A 16,101-nucleotide genomic window follows, 5' to 3' on the forward strand; every position below is an offset into this window, starting at 1 on the left:
AGTTAAATACTTTTTGGTCATACTATTTTTTTATTGACATGATTTTCACATATGTTTAACATGAGTATTTTATGGATTGGCAGATTATGAATGCTAAATTCTATATTTATGGGAAGCTGTTCATTCTTTTATTGGGATTCCCTTTTTAATTTGGCAAATATTTAGTAAATTACATAAATAACATTTTCTTTTTTTTATCATTGAAGCCTTCTTTTTTTTTTTTATTATCTTGAGTATTTCTTATATACATTTCAAGTGTTATTCCCTTTCCCGGTTTCCGGACAGACATCACCCTCCCCCCTCCCCTTCCTTGTGGGTGTTCCCCTCCCAAACCTCCCCCCATTGCCACCCTCCCCGCATAGTCTAGTTCACTGGGGGTTCAGTCTTAGCAGGACCCAGGGCTTCCCCTTCCACTGGTGCTCTTACTAGGATATTCATTGCTACCTATGGGGACAGAGTCCAGGGTCAGTCCATGTATAGTCTTTAGGTAGTGGCTTAGTCCCTGGAAGCTCTGGTTGCTTGACATTGTTGTACTTTTGGGGTCTCGAGCACCTTCAAGCTCTTCCAGTTCTTTCTCTGATTCCTTCAACGGGGGACCTATTCTCAGTTCAGTGGTTTGCTGCTGGCATTCGCCTCTGTATTTGCTGTATTCTGGCTGTGTCTCTCAGGAGCGATCTACATCCGGCTCCTGTCGGTCTGCACTTCTTTGCTTCATCCATCTTGTCTAATTGGGTGGCTGTATATGAATGGGCCACCTGTGGGGCAGGCTCTGAATGGGTGTTCCTTCAGTCTCTGTTTTAATCTTTGCCTCTCCCTTCCCTGCCAAGGGTATTCTTTTTCCTCATTTAAAGAAGGAGTGAAGCATTCACATTTTGATCATCCGTCTTGAGTTTCCTTTGTTCTAGGGATCTAGGGTAATTCAAGCATTTGGGCTAATAGCCACATATCAATGAGTGCATACCATGTATGTCTTTCTGTGAGTGGGTTAGCTCACTCAGGATGATATTTTCCAGTTCCAATCATTTGCCTACGAATTTCATAAACTCGTTGTTTTTGATAGCTGAGTAATATTCCATTGTGTAGATGTACCACATTTTCTGTATCCATTCCTCTGTTGAAGGGCATCTGGGTTCTTTCCAGTTTCTGGCTATTATAAATAAGGCTGCGATGAACATAGTGGAGCACGTGTCTCTTTTATATGTTGAGGCATCTTTTGGGTATATGCCCAAGAGAGGTATGGCTGGATCCTCAGGCAGTTCAATGTCCAATTTTCTGAGGAACCTCCAGACTGATTTCCAGAATGGTTTTACCAGTCTGCAATCCCACCAACAATGGAGGAGTGTTCCTCTTTCTCCACATCCTCGCCAGCATCTGCTGTCATCTGAGTTTTTGATCTTAGCCATTCTCACTGGTGTGAGGTGAAATCTCAGGGTTGTTTTGATTTGCATTTCCCTTATGACTAAAGATGTTGAACATTTCTTTAGGTGTTTCTCAGCCATTCGGCATTCCTCAGCTGTGAATTCTTTGTTCAGCTCTGAACCCCATTTTTTAATAGGGTTATTTGTTTCCCTGCGGTCTAACTTCTTGAGTTCTTTGTATATTTTGGATATAAGGCCTCTATCTGTTATAGGATTGGTAAAGATCTTTTCCCAATTTGTTGGTTGTCATTTTGTCCTATCCACAGTGTCCTTTGCCTTACAGAAGCTTTGCAGTTTTATGAGATCCCATTTGTCGATTCTTGATCTTAGAGCATAAGCCATTGGTGTTTTGTTCAGGAAATTTTTTCCAGTGCCCATGTGTTCCAGATGCTTCCCTAGTTTTTCTTCTATTAGTTTGAGTGTGTCTGGTTTGATGTGGAGGTCCTTGATCCACTTGGACTTAAGCTTTGTACAGGGTGATAAGCATGGATCGATCTGCATTCTTCTACATGTTGCCCTCCAGTTGAACCAGCACCATTTGCTGAAAATGCTATCTTTTTTCCATTGGATGGTTTTGGCTCCTTTGTCAAAAATCAAGTGACCATAGGTGTGTGGGTTCATTTCTGGGTCTTCAATTCTATTCCATTGGTCTATCTGTCTGTCTCTGTACCAATACCATGCAGTTTTTATCACTATTTCTCTGTAATACTGCTTGAGTTCAGGGATAGTGATTCCCCCTGAAGTCCTCTTATTGTTGAGGATAGCTTTAGCTATCCTGGGTTTTTTGTTATTCCAGATGAATTTAAATTGTTCTGTCTAACTCTTTGAAGAATTGGATTGGTATTTTGATGGGGATTGCATTGAATCTGTAGATTGCTTTTGGTAAAATGGCCATTTTTACTATATTAATCCTGCCAATCCATGAGCATGGGAGATCTTTCCATCTTCTGAGGTCTTCTTCAATTTCTTTCCTCAGTGTCTTGAAGTTCTTATTGTACAGATCTTTTACTTGCTTGGTTAAAGTCACACCGAGGTACTTTATATTATTTGGGTCTATTATGAAGGGTGTCGTTTCCCTAATTTCTTTCTCGGCTTGTTTCTCTTTTGTATAGAGGAAGGCAACTGATTTATTTGAGTTAATTTTATACCCAGCCACTTTGCTGAAGTTGTTTATCAGCTTTAGTAGTTCTCTGGTGGAACTTTTGGGATCACTTAAATATACTATCATGTCGTCTGCAAATAGTGATATTTTGACCTCTTCTTTTCCGATCTGTATCCCCTTGATCTCCTTTTGTTGTCTGATTGCTCTGGCTAGAACTTCAAGAACTATATTGAATAAGTAGGGAGAGAGTGGGCAGCCTTGTCTAGTCCCTGATTTTAGTGGGATTGCTTCAAGTTTCTCTCCATTTAGTTTAATGTTAGCAACTGGTTTGCTGTATATGGCTTTTACTATGTTTAGGTATGGGCCTTGAATACCTATTCTTTCCAGGACTTTTATCATGAAGGGGTGTTGAATTTTGTCAAATGCTTTCTCAGCATCTAATGAAATGATCATGTGGTTCTGTTCTTTCAGTTTGTTTATATGATGGATCACGTTGATGGTTTTCCTTATATTAAACCATCCCTGCATGCCTGGGATGAAGCCTACTTGATCATGGTGGATGATTGTTTTGTTGTGCTCTTGAATTCGGTTTGCCAGAATTTTATTGAGTATTTTTGCGTCGATATTCATAAGGGAAATTGGTCTGAAGTTCTCTTTCTTTGTTGGGTCTTTGTGTGGTTTAGGTATAAGAGTAATTGTGGCTTCATAGAAGGAATTCGGTAGGGCTCCATCTGTTTCAATTTTGTGGAATAGTTTGGATAATATTGGTATAAGGTCTTCTATGAAGGTTTGATAGAATTCTGCACTAAACCCGTCTGGACCTGGGCTCTTTTTGGTTGGGAGACCTTTAATGACTGCTTCTATTTCCTTAGGAGTTATGGGGTTGTTTAACTGGTTTATCTGTTCCTGATTTAACTTCGATACCTGGTATCTGTCTAGGAAATTGTCCATTTCCTGAAGATTTTCAAGTTTTGTTGAATATAGGTTTTTATAGTAAGATCTGATGATTTTTTGAATTTCCTCTGAATCTGTAGTTATGTCTCCCTTTTCTTTTCTGATTTTGTTAATTTGGACGCACTCTCTGTGTCCTCTCATTTGTCTGGCTAAGGGTTTATCTATCTTGTTGATTTTCTCAAAGAACCAACTTTTGGTTCTGTTGATTCTTTCTATGGTCCTTTTTGTTTCTACTTGGTTGATTTCAGCTCTGAGTTTGATTATTTCCTGCCTTCTACTCCTCCTGGGTGTATTTGCTTCTTTTTGTTCTAGAGCTTTTAGGTGTGCTGTCAAGCTGCTGACATATGCTCTTTCCTGTTTCTTTCTGCAGGCACTCAGCGCTATGAGTTTTCCTCTTAGCACAGCTTTCATTGTGTCCCATAAGTTTGGGTATGTTGTACCTTCATTTTCATTAAATTCTAAAAAGTTTTTAATTTCTTTCTTTATTTCTTCCTTGACCAGGTTATCATTGAGTAGAGCATTGTTCAATTTCCACGTATTTGTGGGCATTCTTCCCTTATTGTTATTGAAGACCAGTTTTAGGCCGTGGTGGTCCGATAGCACGCATGGGATTATTTCTATCTTTCTGTATCTGTTGAGGCCCGTTTTTTGACCAAGTATATGGTCAATTTTGGAGAAAGTACCATGAGGAGCTGAGAAGAAGGTATATCCTTTTGCTTTAGGATAGAATGTTCTATAAATATCCGTTAAGTCCATTTGGCTCATGACTTCTCTTAGTCTGTCTACATCTCTGTTTAATTTCTGTTTCCATGATCTGTCCATTGATGAGAGTGGGGTGTTGAAATCTCCCACTATTATTGTGTGAGGTGCAATGTGTGTTTTGAGCTTTAGTAAGGTTTCTTTTACATATGTAGGTGCCCTTTTATTTGGGGCATAGATATTTAGGATTGAGAGTTCATCTTGGTGGATTTTTCCTTTGATGAATATGAAGTGTCCTTCCTTATCTTTTTTGATGACTTTTAGTTGAAGATTGATTTTATTTGATATTAGAATGGCTACTCCAGCTTGCTTCTTCTGACCATTTGCTTGGAAAATTGTTTTCCAGCCTTTCACTCTGAGGTAATGTCTGTCTTTGTCTCTGAGGTGTGTTTCCTGTAGGCAGCAGAATGCAGGGTCCTCGTTGCGTATCCAGTTTGTTAGTCTATGTCTTTTTATTGGGGAGTTGAGGCCATTGATATTGAGAGATATTAAGGAATAGTGATTATTGCTTCCCGTTATATTCATATTTGGATGTGAGGTTATGTTTGTGTGCTTTCATTCTCTTTGTTTTGTTGCCAAGATGATTAGTTTCTTGCTTCTTGGGTATAGCTTGCCTCCTTATGTTGGGCTTTACCCTTTATTATCCTTTGTAGTGCTGGACTTGTAGAAAGATATTGTGTAAATTTGGTTTTGTCATGGAATATCTTGGTTTCTCCATCTATGTTAATTGAGAGTTTTGCAGGATACAGTAACCTGGGCTGGCATTTGTGTTCTCTTAGGGTCTGTATGACATCTGTCCAGGATCTTCTGGCCTTCATAGTTTCTGGCGAAAAGTCTGGTGTGATTCTGATAGGTCTGCCTTTATATGTTACTTGACCTTTTTCCCTTACTGCTTTTAATATTCTTTCTTTATTTTGTGCGTTTGGTGTTTTGACAATTATGTGACGGGAGGTGTTTCTTTTCTGGTCCAATCTATTTGGAGTTCTGTAGGCTTCTTGTATGCCTATGGGTATCTCTTTTTTTAGGTTAGGGAAGTTTTCTTCTATGATTTTGTTGAAGATATTTACTGGTCCTTTGAGCTGGGAGTCTTCACTCTCTTCTATACCTATTATCCTTAGGTTTGATCTTCTCATTGAGTCCTGGATTTCCTGTATGTTTTGGACCAGTAGCTTTTTCTGCTTTACATTATCTTTGACAGTTGAGTCAATGATTTCTATGGAATCTTCTGCTCCTGAGATTCTCTCTTCCATCTCTTGAATTCTGTTGGTGAAGCTTGTATCTACAGCTCCTTGTCTTTTCTTTTGATTTTCTATGTCCAGGGTTGTTTCCATGTGTTCTTTCTTGATTGCTTCTATTTCCATTTTTAATTCCTTCAACTGTTTGATTGTGTTTTCCTGGAATTCTTTCAGGGATTTTTGCGATTCCTCTCTGTAGGCTTCTACTTGTTCTCTAAGGGAGTTCTTTATGTCTTTCTTGAAGTCCTACAGCATCATGATCAAATATGATTTTGAAACTAGGTCTTGCTTTTCTGGTGTGTTTGGATATTCCGTGTTTGCTTTGGTGGGAGAATTGGGCTCCGATGATGCCATGTAGTCTTGGTTTCTGTTGCTTGGGTTCCTGCGCTTGCCTCTCGCCATCAGATTATCTCTAGTGTTACTTTGTTCTGCTATTTCTGACAGTGGCTATACTGTCCTATAACCTGTGTGTCAGGAGTGCTGTAGACCTGTTTTCCTGTTTTCTTTCAGCCAGTTATGGGAACAGAGTGTTCTGCTTTCGGGCGTGTAGTTTTTCCTCTCTACAGGTCTTCAGCTGTTCCTGTGGGCCTGTGTCTTGAGTTCACCAGGCAGGTTTCTTGCAGGGGAGAAGTTGGTCCTACCTGTGGTTCCAAGGCTCAAGTTTGGTCGTGGGGTACTGCCTAAGTGAAGCCTTCTTTAAGTAGATTTGGGGTGTTCAAAATGTCAGTCACTCCTTAAATCATGTAGTTTCAAATATAATAAATGACAGATTAAAATATAATCACTAAGCCTTATACAGGAACCTAGGAGTAGACAAGACCAGGACCCTTTCAGTTTCTGCATGAGCCTGGAGCTGAAAGCCAGTCACCTGGAGCACTGACACACCTGAAAGCAGGGGTAAGACCAACTGCTGTGCTCCAAGGAACTTGCCTGGAGGCTTCAGAACACACAAACCCAGGAACAGATCCAGCTGAAAGAATAAAGGTTTACAGGAGTGCTGACACATAGGCTTACAGTAGGGTCAAGTCACTGTCAGAGACAGCAAGATAAGCTAACATCAGAGACAACCTGAAAGGGAGAGGCAAGCACATGAACCTAAGCAACAGAAACCACGAATACTTGGTATCATCGGAGCCCAGTTCTCGCACCAAAGCAAATAATGGATATCCAAACACACTGGAAAACAAGATTTGGATTTAAGTCACATATCATGATAATGATAGAGGATTTTAAGAAGTACATAAATAAATCCCTTAAAGAAATACAGGACAATGATTGTAAACAAGTAGAAGCCCTTAAAGAAAAAACACAAAAATCCCTTAAAGAATTAAAGGAAAACACAATGAAACAGGTGAAGGAATTGAAAATGGAAATAGAAACAATAAGGAAAGCACAAAGGGAGACAACCCTGGATATAGAAAACCAAAGGAAGAGACAAGGAGCCAACAGTATACAAGCATCACCAACAGAATACAAGAGATAGAAGAGAGAATCTCAGGGGCAGCAGATACCATAGAAAACATCAACAAAACCATCAAAGATGATATAAAACACAAAGACCTCCTAACCCAAAACTTGCAGGAAATCCAGGATTACAATGAGAGAAGATCAAACCTAAGGATAATAGCTATAAAAGAGAGCAAAGACTCCCAACTTAAAAGGCCAGTAAATATCTTCAACAACATTTTAGAAGGAAACTTCCCTAACCTAAAGAACATACAAGAAGCATACAGAACTCCAAATAGATTGGACCAAAAAGAAAATCCACCTGTCACATAATAGTCAAAACACCAAATACACAAAGCAAAGAAAGAATATTAAAAGCAGTAAGGGAAAAAGGTTAAGTAACCTATAAAGGCAGACCTATCAGAATTATACCACACTTCTCACCAGAGACTATGAAAGCCAGAAGAACCTGGGCAGATGTCATGCAGACCCTAAGAGGACACAAATGTCAGCCCAGGCTACTATATCCAGCAAACTCTCAATTAACATAAGTGGAGAAACCAAAATATTCCATGACAAAACCAAATTTATATAATATCTTTCTACAACTCCAACCCTACAAAGGGTAATAAATGGAAAGCACCAGCATAAGGAGGGAAACTACCCTGTAGAAAAAGCAAGAAAGTAATCTCCTTGCAATGAAACCAAAACAAGAGAGACACACAAATATAATTCTACTTCTAACAACAAAGATAACAGGAAACAACAATCACTATTCTATAATATCTCTTAACATTAACGCATTCAGTTACCCCCAAAAAGACATAGACTAACAGACTGGATATATAAAGAGGACCCAGTATTTTGCTGTATACAGGAAATACACTTCAGTAACAGAGACAGACACTACCTCAGAGTAAAAGGCTGGAAAACAACTTTCCAAGCAAATGGTTTGAAGAAACAAGCTGGAGAAGTCATTCTAATATAGAATAAAATAGACTTTCAACCAAAAGTTTTCAAAAAAAAATATAAGGACACTTCATATTCATCAAAGGAAAAATCCACCAAGATGAACTCTCAGTACTGAATCTCTATGCTCCAAATTCAAGGACACCTGCATACATAAAAGAACTCTTACTAAAGCTCAAAGCACACATTGTACCTCACACAATAATTGAAGAACTTTTCAACACCTACTATCACCAATGGACAGATCAGGGAAACAGAAACTAAGCAGAGATTCAGAGAAACTAACAGAAGTTATGAACCCATTTTAAGGCAGTCTTGGTTAAGGAAGAAATGAAGAAAGAAACTAAAGACTTTTTATAGTTTAATGAAAATGAAGGTACAACATTCCCAAACTTATGGGACACAATGAAACCATTGCTAAGAGGAAAATTCATAGTTGTGAGTGCCTCCAAATAGAAACTGGAGAGAGCATATATCAGCAACTTGACAGCATACTTAAAAGCTCTAGAACAAAAAGAAGGAAATATACCCAAGAGAATTAGATTGAAGGAAATAATCAAACTCAAGGCTGGAATCAAACAAGTAGAATCAAAAAACAACTATACAAAGAGTCAACAAAACCAGGAGCTGGTTCTTTGAGAAAATCAACAAGATAGATACAGGCTTAGCCAGACTAATCAGAGGGCAAAGAGAGTGTATCCAAATTAACAAAATCAGAAATGAAAAAGGAGACATAACTACAGAGTCAGAGGAAATTAAAAAATCATCCTACTACAAAATCCTATATTCAACAAAACTGAAAATCTGGATGAAATGAACAATTTTCTAGACAAATAGCAGGTACCAAAGTTAAATCAGCCTCAGATAAAAACGTCTAAATAGTCCCATAAATTGTAAAGCAGTTATTAAAAGGCTCCTTCCCCAAAAAAGCCCAGGAACAGATGGGTTTTGTGCTGAATTCTATCAAACCTTAATAGAAGACCTCATACCAATACTGTCAAAATATTTCACAATATAAAAAGAGAAGGAACACTACAAAATTCTTCTACAAATCCACAATTATGCTTATATCTAAACCACACAAAGCCAACAAAGAAAGAGAACTTCTGACCAATTTCCCTTATGAATATCGAAGGAAAAATACTCAATAAAATTCTCACAAACTGAATCCAGGAACACATCAAAACGATCATCCATTATGATGAAGTAAGCTTCATCCCAGGGATATAGGGATGGTTCAATATACAGAAACCCATCAAGACAATTCACTATGAAAAAAATAGTCAAAGAAAAAGACCACATGACCATTTAATAGTTGCCAAGAAACATATTTCATAGTTCAATATCCCTACATGATAAAATTTCTGGAATTTCAGGAATTCAAGGGGCATACCTAAATATTGTAAAAGCCATATATAGAAAACCAGTAGCCAGTATCAAACTGAATTGATAGAAGAAAGAAACAATCCCACTAAAATCAGGGCCTATGTAAGGCAGTCCACTCACAACAGTCCCAAATAACATAAAACACCTCAGTGTGACTCTAACCAAGCAAGTGAAAGATCTGCATGACTAGAACTTCAAGTCTCTGAAGAAAGAAATTGAAGATCTCAGAAGATGGAAAGATCTCCCACTCTCACAATTTGGTAGGATTAATATAGTAAAAATGGTAATTTTTCCAAAAGCAATCTACAGATTTAATGTCTTCCCCAACAAAATTCCAACTCAATTCTTCATAGAATTAGAAAGAGCCATTTGAAAGTTCATTGGAAAAATGAAAAAGCCAGGACAGTGCAAACTATCCTCAACAATAAGAGAACTTCCAGGGGAATCACCATCCCTGACCTCAAGCAGTATTGCAGAGCAATAGTGAGAAGAACTGTATGGAATTGGTACAGAGACAGGCAAGTAGATCAATGGAATAGAATTGAAGACCCCAGAATGAACCCACACACCTTGATCTTTGTCAAAGGAGCTAAAACCTTCAAATGGAAAAAAAGATAGCATTTTCAACAAATGATGCTGGATCAACAGCAGGTCAGCATGTAGAAGAATGCAGATCAATCCATTCTTATCACCATGTACAAAGCTCAAGTCCAAGTGGTTCAAGGACATCAATATAAAACCAGATATTCTCAAACTAATAGGAGAAAAGGTGGGGAAGAGCCTCAAATACATGGGCCCTGGAGAAAATTTCCTGACCAAAACCCCAAAGGCTTATCCTCTAAGATCAAGAATTAACAAAAGGGACCTCATTAAAACTGCAAAGCTTGTTTAAGGCAAAGGACACTGTCATTAGGAGAAAATGTCAACCAACAGTGTGGGAAAATATCTTTACCCATCGTACATTTGATAGACGGCTAATATGTACAAAGAACTCAAGAAGTTAGACTCCAGAGAGTCAAATAACCCTATTAAAAATGGGTTACAGAGTTAAACATGGAATTCTCAGCTAAGGAATGTCGAATGTTTGAGAAGTACCTAAAGAAATGTTCAACAATTTTAGTCATCAGGGAAATGCAAATCAAAACAAACTTGAGATTCCACCTAACTCTAGTCAGAATGACTAAGATCAAAAACTTAGTTGAGAACAGGTGCTGGCCAGTATGTGGAGAAAGAGGAACACTCCTCCACTGTTGGTAGAATTGCAGTCTGGTACAACCACTCTGAAAATCAGTTGGGAGGTGCCTCAGAAAATTGGACATATTACTACCTGAGGACCCAGCTATACCACTCCTGGGCATATACCCAAATGATGCTCCAACATACGACAAAAACACAGGCTCCTCTACGTTCATAGCAGCCTCATTTATAATAGCCAGAAACTGTAAAGAACCCAGATGCCCTTCAAAAGAGGAATGGATACAGAAAACGTACATCTATACAATGGAGTAATAGCTATCAAAAACAATGACTTCATGAAATTCATAGACAAATGAATTGAACTAGAAAATATTATCTGTAGCGATATAACACAATCACAAGAACCCCACACATGGAATGTACTCAATGATAAGTGGATATTAGCTCAAAAGCTTGAATTATCCAAGATACAATCCGCCAACCACATGAAGCTCAAGAAGTACGACCTAGTGCAGATGCTTCAGTCCTTCTTAAAAGGGAGAGCAAAAATATTAATAAGAGGGGAATTGGAGACAAAGTTTGGAACAAAGACTGAAGGAATGGCTATACAGATCCTGCCCCACCTGAGGATCCAGCACGTGCACACACACACACACACACACACACACACACACACACACACACACATATCTCCACCAAAACTAGATAATATTGATGAAGCCAAGAAGTGCATGGTGACAGGAGCCTGATACAGCTGTCACCTGAGAGGCTTAGCCATAGCATGACATCTAAAGAGGTGAAAGCTAGCAGCAATCCATTGACCTGAGAAAGGGGTCTCCATTGGAGGAATCTGAGAAAGGATTCATTCAGCTGAAGTGGCCTGAAACACTGTAAGAACAATTACAACCATCCAGATCTTCCATGGACTAAACCACTACCCAAAGACTACACATGGACAGACCCATGGTTCCAGCTGCATATATAGCTGAAAATGGCCTTGTTGGGCACCAATGGGATGAAAAGCACTTGATCCTGTCAAGGCTGGAACCCCCAGTGTAGGAGAATATCATAGGAGGGAGGATGGAGGGGGAACACCTTTAAAGAAGAAGGGTAGGTAGATGTGATGGGGGCTTATGGTCAGGAAACAGGGAAAAAGAACATTTGGAATGTATATAAAAAATATTCAAAAATGTAAAAATATAAAAAAGATAACACACTTGAGTCAGTAAATTAAAATGACATGACAAATTTTAAACATGATTTTTGTTATACTATTAAGGAGAAAAATTATCATTGAATGGTGGTATAAAATAAAACACATTATTGCACTTATAACTTGTCTGAAAACTTATGAAAAACTATAATTTTAAGAAAAATAAAATATTATTAGATTAATCTTTAAGAATTTTGTACATGTATATAATGTATTTCCTATCTACCCCCAGTTTTCCTCCTCTAAATGTTCCTACACCTCCATATGTACCTTCACTTAGTATCATGAATACAGTTTCTTCTTGGTTAATGTACCCTGGGACAATAAATTAGTACTGCCCATATGGCATAAATGTTAATTCATTTATTGATGCATGAGATATCTGCCAATGGACAAATCTCCCCCAAAGTAAAAATTACTAACCCAGCCAACAAACATCTACTTCTAATAGTTCCTCAGTTGGGATAAGGCCTTAGGAATTCTACCCAATCCATGCCAGAATTTTGAGTGATTTGACCTCATGCAGGTCTTAAACAGGTGTTCTAAGTTATGGATACAACAGTCATGTCTTATCCAGAAGCTAGGATTTCACAGTAGTCTTCCTCATGCTCTATCTCTTATATTCTTACTACCACCCACCTCTTCCTCAATATTTCCTGAGCATTTAGGATAGAGAGGTGATATATAAATCCCTTTATGATTGAACATTTGTGATCACTGATTCTCATCATGACCACTTATGGTTCTCTTTACTATGTTGTCCACTGCAAAAAACAAGCTTTTCATAACAACTTTGAGGGAAGCCTATATATATTCTTCTCGTCCTCTCTCTGCTTCTTCTCTGAATATTAAAGAGAGAGAGAGAGATGAATTTCTCACTTACTGTTAAAGCTAATAATTATCAGTACTTTTCTCAGTATCTTGTGTAATCATGTGTCTTTCTTTTGCTGACTTTCATTAAGAGGAAAATTTGTATAACTAAAAAAATCAAGTGTCCCTTTTCAAAGGTACTGTAGACTCCTGTTACAGTGGTGGTGATTAGTTTTTGATACAAGATATTGTCTTGTAGCCCAAAATAGTAAAAAAAATGAAATCCACATTCTTTAGCTTCTCAAAGCATGAAATTCTAGCGGCACCAGAACAATTTTATACTTAATTATAGGATATAAATATTATTCTTCAGATATCTTATTCAGCATATTTTTTGAATATGATCCCTACTGATACTCAGCTTACTTGATTCAGTTTATATTTGCTCTATAAGTCTTATAAAAATCACTAATTTACATTTCAGGAAACAGCTATTTTTAGCAACTTATCTATAACAATAAAGGTAGCAAAATGAAGAAATCATACATTTAAAGGCTTTGCAAATTGTTGCCATCTTTAGGTTTATTAATGAATTTGCTTCACCTGTTATCTTCTTTGTGTGTGCATATATATATCTTTGGCATACTGAATCTACATTACTATGTTTTAAATCAATGTATTCACATATGGGTATAATAATAAATCATTAGGAGTCAATTTAATACTGTATTCATGTACTACAACAATAGTAGCATGTTTTCCTCTGTGGATGATGACCTGTCTATCCATAGTTTCTTGGTCCTACAATGGAAGCATGTCCGAGTTTCTTCTTGTAGAACTTGAATTATATCCAATCAAAAAGTGATTGGTTATACTCATGATATTCATGCCATTATTGTGCCAGTGTCTTTCAAGTCCTGATATTACTGTACCTCACAGAGTTGACATGTGAGTATAGCTGATGATTTCCTTTCTCTTCCATTAGAATGAATATCTTCTAGCATTAAGATTACTAGTCAGTATTTTTGAAACTTCCAGATCAATATCAGACTAATAAGTCCATGTTCTGTGTTTCAAGGTATGATCCCTTGAGCAAGAAATCTGACTATCAAGTTCTGGAAGAAAACCAATAGGATTGCCAATAGCATATATATTTTGCAAGTTCATGGGAACTCATTGCCCAACAACTTAAAAAAGATCCTTTCTCCCTCTCTCTCTCTCTCTCTCTCTCTCTCTCTCTCTCTCTCTCTCTCTCTCTCTGTGTGTGTGTGTGTGTGTGTGTGTGTGTGTCCATTTCCTTATAAATTTCATGATTTTACTTTCCTTAGTGGGTGCATAATATTCCACTGTGCAACTCTAACACATATTTCTTATCTATTTATTAATTCATGAAAATCTAAGGTGTTTCCATTTCCTGCCTATTGCAATTAGAGCAGTAAGAAACATTGGTGAGCATATATCTTATTTTTGCTACTTATCAGTGTAGTTTTATTTTCAGTGGATAGAAATGAACAGAAAGACACATAACTGGTCATGGAGCAAAGAATAAAAGACAACAGGATGCTCAGCTCTGAATAGAGATCTATATTAACTTAACGCATCTCAAAGCTCGGGGTCATGTGGAAGAGAATGAAAAGACTTTAATAGCTAGAGATAATAAATGATTCAAAGAACATAGTGGAGCATGTGTCTTTGTTGTATGTTGGAGCATCATTTTGTGTTTATGTATGCTCAGGAGCGGTATAGCTGGGTCCTCAGGTAGTGCAATGTCCAATTTTCTGAGGAATCTCCAGACTGACTCCAGAGTGGTTGTACCAGCTTGCAATCCCACCAACAATGGAGGGTTGTTCCTATTTCTTCACATTCTTGCCAGCATCTGCTGTCACCTGAGTTACTTTAGCCATTCTGACTGGCATGAGGTGGAATCTCAAGATTGTTTTGATTTGCATTTCCCTGATGACTAAGAATGTTGAACATTTCTTTCGGTAATTCTCAGCCATTCAATATTCCTTAGCTGAGAATTCTATGTTTATCTCTATAGCCCATTTTTAATAGGGTTATTTGGTTCTCTGGAGTCTAACTTCTTAAGTTCTTTATATATATTGGATATTAGCCCTCCATCAGAGGTAGAATTGGTAAATATCTTTTCTCAATGTGTTGGCTGCTATTTTGTCCTTCGCCTTAAAGAAGCTTTGCAGTTTTAATGAGATCCCATTTTTCATTTTTTGAACTTAGATCATAAGCCATTGGTGTTTTCTTCAGGAACTTTTCCCAAGTGCCCATGTATTTGAGGTTCTTCTCCACTTTTTCTTCTATTAGTTTGAGGGTATCTGGTTTGATGTGGAGGTCCTTGATACACTTGGACTTAAGCTTTTTACAGAGTGATAAGAATGGGTTGATTTGTACGCTTCTTCATTCTGACCTCCAATTCAACAGAAGAATGGATACGGAAAATGTGGTACATCTACACAATGGAATACTTCTCAGCTATCAAAAACAATGATGCCATGAAATCCATAGGCAAATGGGTGGAACTAGAAAATATCACCTTGAGTGAGGTAACCCAGTCACAAAAACTACACATGGCATGCACTCAGTTATAAGTGGATATTAGCCCAAAAGCTCAAATTACCCAAGATACAATCCACAAACCACATTATGCTCAAGAGGAAGGACCACCAAGTGTGGATGCTTGAGTCCTCCTTAAAAGGGGGAACAAAAATATTCATTGTAGGGAATATTGAGACAAAGTTTGGAGCAGAAAGTGGAGTAATGGCATTCAGGGCCTGCCTCACCTTGGGATCCAGCCCATATATATACAACCACCAAAACTAGACAATATTTATGAAGCTAAGAAGTGCATGCTGATAGGAGCCTGACATAGCTGTCTCCTGAGAGGCTCAGCCAGAACATGACAAATACAGAGGCAAATGCTAGCATCAAACCATTTAACTGAGAATGGGGTCCCCATTGGATGAATTAGATAAAGAATTGAAGGAGCTGAAGGGGCTTGCAACCCCATAAGAACAACAATGCCAACCAACCAAAGCTTCCAGGGACTAAACCACTACCCAAAGACTATACATGGACTCATCCATGGCTGCAGCTGCACGAGTAGCAGAGGATGTCCTTTTGGGGCAACAATGGGAGGAGAAACCCTTAGTCCTTCTGAGGCTGGACCCCCCAGTGTAGGAGAATGTCAGATTGGGGAGGCAGGAAGGTGGGGGTTTGGGGAGGGAGAACACCTTCATAGAATTAGGGGGAGAGGGGATGAGCTAGGAGGCTTATTGATGGGAAACAAGGAAAGGAAAAAAAACATTTGAAATGTAAATAAAAAATATCTAATAAAAATTTAAAAAATATGAATAAAAGAAAACTCTGTTCTCTGTAGTAAACTGATAAAGTATACATAGGAACTCACAATGAAAAAACAAACACATATTTCATGAAAGCTCAAGTCAGACTAAATGAGAACATAAGGAGTTGAGGTTGACATAAAGTCAGACATGTATCCTAGGTACTATTTATTGGCCATTGATATATTTTGGAAAAGAGTCAATTTAAGTTAACAGTATCCCCCCCCCCCACATACCTCCAGTGGAAGGGCATATA

This window comes from Rattus norvegicus, chromosome X (assembly GCF_021556685.1).
Source record: "Rattus norvegicus strain SHRSP/BbbUtx chromosome X, alternate assembly SHRSP_T2T, whole genome shotgun sequence".
In the NCBI taxonomy this organism is placed as follows: Eukaryota; Metazoa; Chordata; class Mammalia; order Rodentia; family Muridae; genus Rattus; species Rattus norvegicus.